Genomic DNA, 13020 nt, shown 5'->3' on the forward strand with positions numbered 1-13020 from the left:
CACAAGGCCATTTTCATCTTGCTTGTTGCGGTAGATCCACTTTGTGCCAATGATATTATGCTTGCGAGGATATGGACGTTTGACCAGTTCCCAGACATTGTTGAGCTCGAACTGATGTAATTCTTCTTGCATAGCCTGAATCCACTCCGGCTCCAAAAATGCTTCATCTACCTTAGTGGGCTCTGTGATAGAGACAAAAGCATAGTGCCCACAAAATTTAGATAAATGTGAAGCTTTTGAGCATGTGAGAGGACCTGGCGCTTCAATGTCATCGATGATCTTGTCAACTTGTACTTCTTTTGCAACGCGAGGATGAGCTGGTTGTCATCGAGGTATTTGATCATTTTCCTCAGCACCACTGTCTTCAGCATTATCTTCAGGTGCGTCAGCTCGATGTTCTTCGCGTACTGGAATGAATTCTTCAGCAAATTCTTTAGTACGAATGACATCCTCAGTTGCCTTGAACTTGATAGAATCCTCAGGTGTTGGTTCATCTAACACAGAAGGTAGGTGCTCTCTTTGTGAGCCATTAGTTTCATCGAACCGCACATCTACAGTTTCAACAATCTTGTGAAGAGCGATGTTGAAGACTCTGTAGGTGTGCGAGTCCTTTCCGTAACCAAGCATAAAACCTTCATGTGCTTTCGGTGCAAATTTAGAATTGTGGTGAGGATCTCTAATCCAACATTTAGCACCGAAGACTTTGAAATAACTCACATTGGGTTTCTTGTCAGTGAGGAGTTCATAGGCCGTCTTCTTGAAGAATTTGTGAAGATATACTCTGTTGATGATGTGGCACACAGTATCAATTGCATCAATCCAAAAACGATGAGGCGTTTTGTATTCATCAAGCATAATGCGAGCCATCTCAACAAGAGTTCTGTTCTTGCGCTCCACGACGCCATTTTGCTGAGTATAAGGAGCAGATAACTCATGAGTAATACCAAGTTCATCAAGATAGTCATCAAGACCGGAATTCTTGAACTCAGTTCCATTGTCACTTCTGATGTGCTTGATCTTCACATCAAAGTTGGTTGAAGCCCTCGAGGAAAATCGTTCGAAGACTTCCTGCACTTCATGTTTGTAAGTAACAATGTGTACCCATGTATATCGAGAGTAATCATCAACAATGACAAAACCATATAGAGATGCAGCATTAGAGATTGCTGAGTAATGATTAGGTCCAAAGAGGTCCATGTGAAGCAATTCGAATGGACGAGTAGTGGTCATGATAGTCTTTGCTGGATGCTTGGCCTTGGTCATTTTTCCAGCTTCACAGGCTCCGCATAAGTGATCCTTGAGGAATTTGACATTCTCAATGCCAATGACATGCTTCTTCTTCGCAAGCATGTGCAAATTCCTCATGCCTGCGTGACCAAGTCGTCGATGCCATAGCCAGCCTTCTGAAGCTTTTGCAAGTAGACACACGGCTGGTTGTGGTCCTGTAGAGAAATCAACAATATACAAATCTCCTCTCCTAAAGCCTTCAAAGACTTTGGAATTGTCAGCTTCCATAATCACAACACAACGATACTTGCCAAAGACAACAACCATATCAAGATCACAAAGCATTGAGACTGACATGAGGTTGTATCCTAAGGACTCAACAAGCATGACTTTGTCCATGTGTTTATCCTTAGAGATCGCAACCTTACCAAGACTCAATACCTGACTTTTGCCTTTGTCAGCAAAGATGATATGCTTCAGATGTGACGGTGATAAGGGAGCATCCATCAAAAGATTCTTGTCACCAGTCATGTGATTTGTACATCCACTATCGAGGACCCATTCAGTGGTTTTGGGTTGTTCATCCTGCAGATGAATTAGTGTAACTTACAATCTCATATGCTTCATTAGTGAAGAATATGATATCAAGTTCATCAGATGAATTTCATCAAGCGGTAAACAGATATAGCAGTATGAGGACGTGTGAAATGAAAGTTCATTTCATCATGGTTAGCCTGCGTCCTTTCAGGCAATTTGTCAGGTCCCCAGCAAATTCTTCAGACGTTAGGGCACGTCTCTAGACCTGACCCTGCATAAGAGGTTGGTTCTTTTTCTTCACCACCCACATCTGAAGGGGTGGCAAAGAGTTCATCACTCTGCGAGCACCATACGAGAATGGTGGCATAGAAGCCAAACCATTTCGTTTCACATAAGAGGGGTTAGGGTAAGCATATGAATAAGCAGAGAAATTCTTCGAGGACTTATGAACATAATGATTTGAAGAATAATGTGCATATTCGTAGCCCTTAGCTCTACCCTGCGAAACAGAGTTGTTAGCACGATGATAATCATATGAGGACTTTGATCCATTTGAGGAATTTGATCCATATGAGGACTTGGATCCATATGAAGAATTAGGTCCATATGAATAGTTTGTTCTAGGGTTCCTATTCTTCACAGGTGGTGTCATGAGGACATTCACCTGAAGACTTTCAACATAACTTTTGGGAACCCAGATTTTCTTCATAGGGGAACCGTTCCTGCAGTTAGTCCCAACATATCTAGCAAATACTTCACCATTCTGATTTTTGAACAGTTTATAGTTGGAGTCAAATGACTCATCAGAAGAATGAGGAGATTCACATGTAAAGCCAGATAACTTGGATGGATCAACTGGAGGTCCCTTTGCAGCAACCCATGAGGTTTTGGGGTACTCCTCAGGTTTCCAATATGTTCCATCAGCATTAAGTTTCCTCTCAAAGGCAATACCCTCTTTCCTAGGGTTTATGTTGAGGATCTACTTTTTGAGCACATCACAAAGAATCTGATGCCCTTTGAGGCTTTTATACATGCCTGTCGTGTACAGTTCCTTCAGCCCTGCATCGTCAGTGATACTAGCAATGTCCTCAGATGAGGAATTAGTGATAGCAGAGGCAGGTGAAGAATTTGTAACAGTTGAAGCATTTGAACATTCAGGTGAAGAGTTAGCAGATTCACGTTCAATGCACTTTAAGCATGGAGGAACAAATTCTTCCTGAGAAGTGCTGATTTGTTGAGCAAGTAATGAATCGCGCTCCTTCTGAAGATCTTCATAACTCACTCTTAGCTTCTCAAGATCTTGCTTTCTTTGAAGAAATTCATAAGAAAGTTTCTCATGATCAGATAAGAGAGTGTTATGATGACTTTGAAGGTTATCAAACCTAGACTGAAGTCTCTGAAGATTTTCAGTCAGGGCTTTAGTGCGATCCATTTCTTCACCCAACATATCATCACTTTTGTCTAGCATGTTTTGAACCTTTTCAAAAGCCCTTTGTTCTTTTACAGCAATCTTTGCAAGTTTAGAGTAGCTGGGCTTGAGATTCTCATCAGATTCATTTTCACTAGATTCAGAGGAGGTGTATTTGAGTACCTTTGCACCTTTTGCCATGAAGCAATAGGTGGGAGCGTAGTCATCATTATCTTCATCAGGCTTGTCGGTGGGGTCAGTTTCTTCAGTGTTGAAGATGGACTTGCTAACGAAAGCAGTAGCGAAGGCCAGACTCGCCACACCAGATTCGGATTCTTCAGACGCCTCCTCGTCCTCATTTTCCTCAGATTCAGCTTCAGAGTCCATTTCCTTGCCAATGAATGCCCGAGCCTTCTTGGAGCTGCTCTTCTTGTGAGATGAAGACTTCGAGGATTTTGATGACGAAGATTTTGACGATTTCTTCTTCTTCTTCGCATCATCAGAACTGTAATCCTTGTATTTCTTCTTCTTCAATTCCTTTTCCCACTGAGGACAATCTTGAATATAATGACCAGGTTTCTTGCATTTGTGGCACAGCCTTCTCTTATAGTCACTTGATGAGGAATCACTGCTTCTTGAGGATTTTCCAAAGCGACCACGTCTTGAGAATTTCTGGAATTTCTTCACGAGCAGTGCTAGATCCTGGCTCAATTCTTCAGGATCACCAAGGCTACTACCAGAGTCCTCACATTCAGACTTAGACACAACCTTGGCCTTCAAGGCACGTGGTTTGTCAAAGCTCGAACCATAGAGATCTCTCTTTTCAGCAAGCTGGAACTCGTGAGTATTTAGCCTTTCGAGGATATCGGCAGGATCAAGAGACTTGTAGTCAGCCCGTTCTTGTATCATCAGACCAAGAGTATCAAATGAGGAATCAAGTGATCTCAACAGTTTCTTCACCACCTCATGGTCAGTGATGTCAGTGGCACAGAGGGCTTGAAGCTCATTTGAGATGTCAGTGAGGCGATCAAAGGTTTGTTGGACATTTTCATTGTCGAGTCTTTTGAAGCGGTTGAAGAGATTCCGAAGAACATCAACTCGAGAGTCACGCTGAGTTGAGACTCCTTCATTCACTTTGGACAGCCTATCCCAGATAAGCTTAGCAGTTTCCAAAGCACTCACTCTTCCATACTGTCCTTTACTTAGATGGCCACATATGATATTCTTCGCTTGAGAATCGAGTTGCTTGAATCTCTTCACATCGGTAGCGTTCAATGAGGGTGAGACAGAGGGAACACCATTTTCCACAGCATACCAGAGATCATTGTCAATAGCCTCGAGATGCATTCGCATCTTGTTTTTCCAGTAGGGGTAGTCCGTCCCATCAAAGGTAGGACACCCAGCCGAGACCTTGATCATACCTGCGGTCGACATAACTAAAACTCCAGGCGGTTAAACCAAAATCACACAGAACAAGGGAGTACCTCGCTCTGATACCAATTGAAAGTGCGTTATGTCGACTAGAGGGGGGTGAATAGGCAATTTTTATGAATTCTTCACTGAGGAATTTGCCGGTGAGGAAATTCCTTAGCGAAGAACTATTAGCAGCGGAATAAGTACTCAGAAGTAAGCATAACAGAATACAAGCATGGTCATCATGATGAAATGAAGACTAGCATAGAGTACAGAAAGCGTAATCACAGGATAACACAAGATGAAGACAAACAGACTGAAGAATTTGAACTGAGGAAATTGAGAAAGTCTTCAGTCAAAGTCTTCAAACACAGATATGAACAAACACTCAACACAGAAATGAGGAAATGAAAGGGTTGAGGAAATAGAACCAGTTAGGTTGGTGAAGAGAATGATTTGGTAGACCAGTTCCAACTGCTGTCTCAGTTGTACATCTGGTTGGAGCGGCTGAGTATTTAAACTCGAGGACACGCAGTCCCGGACACCCAGTCACTGAGCACGCAGCTCAGGACACCCAGTCCTCACCGTATTCTCCTTGAACTAAGGTCACGCAGACCTCGTCCAATCACTCGTGGTAAGTCTTCAGGCGACTTCCAAACCTTCACAGACTTGGTCACTCAGCGATCCAGAATTCCTCTTGGATGCTCTAGACCTTGACGCCTAACCGTCTGGAAGAAGCACAGTCTTCAAAGGTAACAAGCGTCGGATCCACGCAGGATCAATTTCTTCAGTGATGCTCAATCACTTTGGGTTTGTAGGGGTTTGGTTTTGGGTTTTCCTCACTCGATGATTTTCGCTCAAAGTCCTCGGAGGATGGGTTGCTCTCAAATGACAAGTGTCAAGTTCTCTCGGAGCAGCCAACCAGCTAGTGGTTGTAGGGGGCGGCTATTTATAGCCTAGGGAGCAGCCCGACATGATAAGACATAAATGCCCCTCAATGATATGACCGTTAGGTGGATAAGATATTTTGGGACAGCTGGCGCGCAGCACAGCAACAGTCGAAAATTTGACTCTCAAATTCCTTAGGGCTATCATGTTCCTCACTTTGTAGGTAATTCGCACTGACGAATTCCTAACTCCTCAGTCAGAACAAATTCATCAGCGACCAGAAGAACTTTGTCTCTGTCACTGAAGAAAGTGACTGAACTGTATGAGATTTCCAAAGGCTTCACTCGAAGGGATTGGTAGGTGTAGGATTTTGAGTTGAGCCTCACATGGAAATTTTTCCTTAGTATTTCCTCGACCCCCTTTAACAGTATGGTGTTTCCTATGACTCAAGAAGGAGAAAATGAAACTACGAAAACAAAAGTCTTCACGCTTCATGTTCCACAAATGAATACCAAGTCTTCAAGGTCACACCAATTTCTTCACTTTCAAAGTCTTTAGAAAGTCTTCAGAATATCAAAGTCTTCAGTTGAAGAACTTCATTTTTAGGGGTCGACTTTCTCTGTAAATATCAAACTCCTCATAGACTTATAGACCTGTGTACACTCACAAACGCATTAGTCCCTTAACCTATAAGTCTTCAATACACCAAAATCACTAAGGGGCACTAGATGCACTTACACATAGTGATAAAGTAAAGCAATTACCTTGCATTTGCATTTCATACAATAAAGAGACAACCATAAGGCTCCTGTCGGTTGCCTAATATCTTACAAAACATGATCATCTCATACAATAATGTATATCACATCATGTCTTGACCATATCACATCACAACATATCTTGCAAAAACAAGTTAGACGTCCTCTCCTTTGTTGTTGCAAGTTTTACGTGGCTGCTATGGGTTTCTAGCAAGAACTGTTCTTACCTACGCATAAAACCACAACGGTGTTTCGTCAAGTTTGCTGTTTTAACCTTCTTCAAGGACCGGCCGCAATCAAATTCTATTCAACTAAAGTAGGAGAAACAGACACCCGCTAGCCAACTTTATGCAAAACTAGTTGCATGTCAGTCGGTGGAACCGGTCTCATGTGCGTGGACATGTAAGGTTGGTCTAGGCTGCTTCATCCCACAATACCGCTGAATCAAAATAAGACACTAGTGGTAAGTAGTATGACTATCACCGCCCACAACTCTTTGTGTTCTACTCGTGCATATCATATACGCAAAGACCTTGCTCATGATGCCACTATTGAGAATCGTTGCATGGAAAACAAAAATTTTCTACGCACATGCAATGATCTATCCATGGAGATGCATAGCAATGAGGGGGGAGAGTATGTCTACGTACCCTCATAGACCGTAAGCGGAAGCGTTTCACAACATGGTTGATGTAGTCCAACTTCTTCGCGCTTCAAACAATCAAGTACCGAACGCACGGCACCTCCGCGTTTTGCACACGTTCAGCTCGGTGGCGTCCCTCGCCTTCCTAATCCAGCAAGATGTCGAGGTAGTAGATGAGTTCCATTAGCATGATGGCGTGGTGACGGTAATGGTGAAGTGATCTCCGCAGGGCTTCGCCTAAGCACTATGAAAATATGACTGGGGTGTAAACGGTGGAGGGGGGCGCAGCACACGGCTAGGCAATTGTCTGGGATGTGCTAGGAGCCCCCCTCCCACATATATATAGGTGGGAGGGGAGGGTAGAGGCCAAGGGGTGCCCCAAGTATGACCGAATCCTACTTGGGCTCCTCCCAAGCCGCGCGCCCCCTGCCTTATTTGTCGGAGGGGGAAGGAAAGAGGGGGAGAGGGAAGGAAGGGGGAATCCTATTCCACTCTTTACTTTCCCTTTCCCCTCTTTCCTTCTCCTCTTAGGTTGGCCCATATGGGGGCGCACAAGCCCCTTGTGGTTGGTGTGTTTCCCCTCTTGGCCCATAAGGCCCATATCTTTTGTCGGGGGTGCCCAGAACCCCTTCCGGTGACCCGATAAGTACCCGGTACCCCCCGACACACTTCTGATGTCTGAATACCATCTTCCTATATATCAATCTCTACATCTCGACCATTTCGAGACTCCTCGTCATGTCCGTGATCTCACCCGGGACTCCGAACAACATTCGGTCACCAAATCACATAACTCATATAATACTATATCGTCATCGAACGTTAAGCGTGCGGACCCTACGGGTTCGAGAACTATGTAGACATGACCGAGACACCTCTTCGGTCAATAACCAATAGCGGAACCTGGATGCCCATATTGGCTCCTACATATTGTACGAAGATCTTTATCGGTCGAACTATTATGACAACATATGTAATTCCCTTTGTCCGTCGGTATGCTACTTGCCCGAGATTCAAACGTCGGTATCTTCATACCTAGTTCAATCTCATTACCGGCAAGTCTCTTTACTCATTCCACAATACATCACCTTGTGACTAACTCCTTAGTCGTTTGCTTGCAAGCTTATAATGTGTATTACCGAGAGGGCCCAGAGATACCTCTCTGATACTCGGAGTGACAAATCCTAATCTCGATCTATGCCAAGTCAACAAACACCTTCAGAGATACCTGTAGACCATATTTATAATCACCCAGTTATGTTGTGACATTTTATAGCACACAAGGCATTCCTCCGGTATCCGGGAGTTGCATAGTCGAAGGAATATGTATTTGACATGAAGAAAGCAATAACAATAGAACTGAACGATCATTATGCTAAGCTAACGAATGGGTCTTGTCCAACACATTATTCTCCTAATGATGTGTTCCCATTATCAAATGACAACACATGTCTATGGTTAGGAAACCTTAACCATCATTGATCAATGAGCTAGTCTAGTAGAGGCTTACTAGGGACACGATATTTGTTTATGTATTTACACATGTTCTAGTATGAATAATATACCTTTATCATGAATAAGGAAATATAAAATAACAACTTTATTATTGCCTCTAGGGCATATTTCCTTCATGAAGTCACAAGCACAGTATTCAGTGTTGGTGGAGTCACCCTTTTCTTCATGGTCGAAGATGGACTTGCTGACGAACTTCGTAGTGAGGACTAAGCTTGCAACCCCAGAGTCGGATTCCTCCTCAGATTCCTTAGCTTCCTTAGAATCCATTTCCTTCGCAATGAAAGTGCAAACCTTGCCGGAGGTACTTTTCTTCTTTGATGAGGATTTTGATGAAGATTTTGATGACTTCTTCTTCTTGTCATCAGAGCCATCATCCTTGCTAGACTTTTTCTTCTTTGACACCTTTTTCCAGAGGGGGCAATTAGTGATGTAATGGCGGTCTTCTTGCATTTGTGGCAAGTTCTTTTGTCGTAGTCACAAGCAGAAGCTTCCGTGTTCTTTGAATCATACTTTGAAGACTTTCCAAAGCGGTTCCTTTTGGGGAACTTCTGGAACTTCCTCACAAGCATAGCCAGTTCTCGACCAATTTCCTCAGCATCATCAGTACTACATTCTGACGCTTCTTCTTCTTCTTCTTCAGATGAAGATATTGCCTTTGCTTTATCCTTTGCCTTCAGAGCGAGAGGTCGACCATAGCTGGGACCATACATATCCCTCTTCTTGGCTTGTTGAAATTCATGAGTAAAGAGCCTCTCAAGAATATCAGCGGAATCAAGTGTCTAGTAATCAGGACACTCTTGAATCATCTGTGCGAGGGTGTCAAAGGAGCTGTCAAGAGATCTCAACATTTTCTTCACCACCTCGTGGTCAGTGATGTGAGAGCAGCCTAGAGCCTGTAGCTCATTGGATATATCTGTGAGACGATTGAAAGTTTGTTGAACATTTTCATTATCAAGCCTCTTGAAGCAGTTGAAGAGATTGCGAAGCACATCAACTCGAGAGTCACATTGAGTGGAAACTCCCTCATTAACCTTGGAGAGCATGTCCCATATCAGCTTTGATGTTTCCAGTGCACTCACTCTGCCATACTGCCCTTTGTTGAGATGTCCACATATGATGTTCTTCGCTTGAGAGTCAAGTTGCTTCAATCTCTTCACATCAGTATCATTGATGCTAGGACCAATAGTGGGGACACTGTTCTCAACGACGAACCAGATATCGTTATCAATTGCCTCAAGATGCATGCACATCTTGTTCTTCCAGTAAGGATAGTTTGTGCCATCAAAGATGGGGCACACATCTGAAACCTTGATCATACATGCGATCGACATAACTAAAACTCCGGGTGGTTAAACCGAAATCACATAGAACAGGGGAGTATCTTACTCTGATACCAATTTGAATGTGCAGGTTATCTCCCAGGGGGGGTTAATGGGAGATTTTTAGAAATTCGTCAAACTCTGAAGAATTTGACGAAGATTAGAGTGAAGAAATAGAAAGGCAAGGGAAACTAAGTCATCACAGAATCAGAGTACATGCAATCAGGATACGTAAGAGTGAAGAACATGCAATGATACACGCATGAAGAATATGAACTAGGGAAATGAGAGATAGAATGATGAAATACTTCAGTTCAAATTCGTCAGAGCATAGATCACAAATTCTTCAGAAGCGGAATAATGTAAGAGAGAGGGTGAGGAATTCGTAACTGGGTTGGCTCGGTGAAGACACTGGAATTTGGTAGACCAGTTCTAGTTGCTGCATCAACGGTACGTCTCATTGAGGCGGCTGAGTCGCAACTCAGAGGACACACAATCCTCACTATATTCCTCTTGAGCTAAGGCCCGTAGACCTCTCCCAATCACTCATGGTAAGTCTTCAAGGTAGACTTCCAAAACCTTCACAGACTTGTTCATCGGCACACCACAATGACTATTGGTGTACTCAGAACTTGACACCTAACTGTCTAGAAGAATGACAGTCTTCAAAGGTAACAGGCATCAGATCACACAGATCAATCTCTTCAGTGATGCTCAATCACTTTGGCTCTGGGTTTTTCCTCACTTAGGATTCTCTCAAAGTCGTCGGAGGATGGGTTGCTCTCAAATGACAAGTGTCAAGTTCTCTCAGAGCAGCCAACCAACAAGTGGTTGTGGGGGCAGCTATTTATAGCTAGGGGCAACCCGACATGAATTGTCATAAATGCCCTTCTCTAATTCAGCTGTTGTTAGGATATGGATTCACTCGACACCTGGCATGCAGTGCAGCAACGGTCGGAATTTGAACTCTCAAATTTGCCGGGGCACTCAATTTCCTCACTTTTAGGCAGATCGCACTGGCGAACTCCTAACTCCTCAACGTGACCAAATTCTTCAGCGACCAGATGAACTTCGTCACTGTCGCTAGTAAATGTGTCAGATGTACTGGAGATTTCCAAAGGCTTCACTCGAAGCGGCTTTTGTGTATGGGTTTGGGTAAGTTTGAGCATCACTTTGGAAATGTGAAATATGTTTCACCTAGACCCCCTTTTATAGTATGGTTTTTCCTATGACTCAAATAAGAATAAGAGAAACTACGAAAGCAAAAGTCTTCAAGCTTCAAAGTCTTCACATCAATTTCTTCAAAGGTCGTACCAATTTCATCACCAAATTCTTCACTTGAAGAAATCCATTTCTAGGGGTCGTCTTCCACGTGTTAAATCAAATCTTCTAGGACTCTGTCTCCCGTGTATATTCACAAACACATTAGTTCCTCAACTTATTTGTCTTCAATACTCCAAAACCACTAAGGGGGCACTTGATGCGCTTACACCAGTGTTCGCGGGCTGGGCCAACTTGTAGTGTTGTTGGGCTGTAGTGTATAGAGTCCCTTTTCTTTTATTCTTTTATTTTCTGTTTTCAATTTTAGCCATCGTTTTGCATTTGTTTTGCTGTCAAACGTTTTTTATAAATTGTGAAAGTTGTCTCAATAAATATTATGCAATATTTAGCACTGTCATAAAAAGCTTGAACCTCATTTGAAATCATTTGATTTTTGGTTTGAATTTAAAAGTGATGGATGGGTGCTGCTGGGTCATTTCAAAAATAGCTAGAGGCATTTTTGGAGATTCAAATAATGTTGGTTTTATTTTTATAATAGTGTTGGGAATTTTGCAATATCATAAACACTTTTATTTTGCTGCTTGGATAATTAATATTTTGACTTTATTTTAAATTTGAATTTGAGGTGAAACTATTTCTTAATTGTTTTTCATAGGGCATAGTGACGATGACTTAGCATGACTGATTAGCATAACTAGGATTTAGTAATCTGGGGGTGTCACATGATGGCTCTGTATCATGAAATGCGATAAGCTTTCTCTCTTATTTTTTTTCTCCGCGAGATGGTGCTTATAGAGTTGGAATTAGGGCAAACGGAGGCATGTGGGACCCATGAGCTCACATGGCGTGCCCTCGGGAGGGGGGGTGGGCGTGCCCCTGAGCTCGTGGCTTCTGGGTGGCCCCCCTCCAGTAGTTCTCTTTGTTAATATTTTTATATATATTCTACAAATAATCTCCATTAATTTTCAGCCCAATCCTTATTTCTGCACAAAAATAACACATGGCAATTCTGCTCAAAACAACGTCAGTCTGGGTTTGTTTCTTTCAAATCATGCAAATTAGAGGCGAAAACAAGAGAAAAAGTGTTTGGAAAAGTAGATACATTTGTGATGTATGAGGAGCCATAGTCATTCATGATGTGTACAGAGGTCCAGACGTACCGTAGCCGCCTTCTACGGCCAGATCCCACCAACCAAAGGGCAAGCCGAAGTCCTCAGTGATGAGCGCCCAACTCCCCCTGACGGCATCGAGTACGCAACCCACTAGGCACCGGCCATCATGCTCCAAGCGAGGTCCACACTGTGACATGGAGGATCCCAGCCTGCCGGCTGCAAAGCTGGACTTGAGCAGGGCAAGCCTGACAGCACCGAAGATGCACGAGACTCTGTCGCGCCGCGCCATTGTTGAATTAGGGTGCCACCTGTTGGATCCATGAAGGGGGAGGGCCAGGGCTGAACGTGATAAGGTCCCCGCCGCAGCCTAACGCCGCTAGGGCTTTGCCTGGCCACAACGAAGGGGAGGGTCCTGAGGGATGATAAAAGCAACCTTAAATCAAGGTGGTCTATTGAAGATACTCAAACTCTTGAGTTCCTCCTTCCCAAACATGACAAACATATATGATAAAACTTAGCACGTCGTGACAAATAGCAAGGCTAGTTTCAACAGTGAGGACACGTGAAGGGAATTGACGGAGGATGGCAGAAGCACGTTGTAGGGAAAGCCACGCGATTGGCTCGGTTTTGCATGCAATTAACTTTAACCCTTTATTAAAAGGGTATGCTCTTTTAACCATTTGTTATCAATTAATGATCCAATGATTTATATAAAATCAAAATTTTATCTGATGGCTAATATTTTACAGATGATATGGTTGCAGTAGAGCATCACCAACAAGTCTTGTATAAAAAATTTGTACACCCCTATCGCAGTATGCACAGAGAAGGAGTAGGTTTTACCTCCACCGAGGTAGCCAAAACCCGGGTAAACTGACCACTCCAACCTATTCATCTCTCCAGGGCACCCTACCAAGGG

The sequence above is a fragment of the Triticum dicoccoides genome, chromosome 1B (assembly GCF_002162155.2).
Source record: "Triticum dicoccoides isolate Atlit2015 ecotype Zavitan chromosome 1B, WEW_v2.0, whole genome shotgun sequence".
NCBI lineage: Eukaryota > Viridiplantae > Streptophyta > Magnoliopsida > Poales > Poaceae > Triticum > Triticum dicoccoides.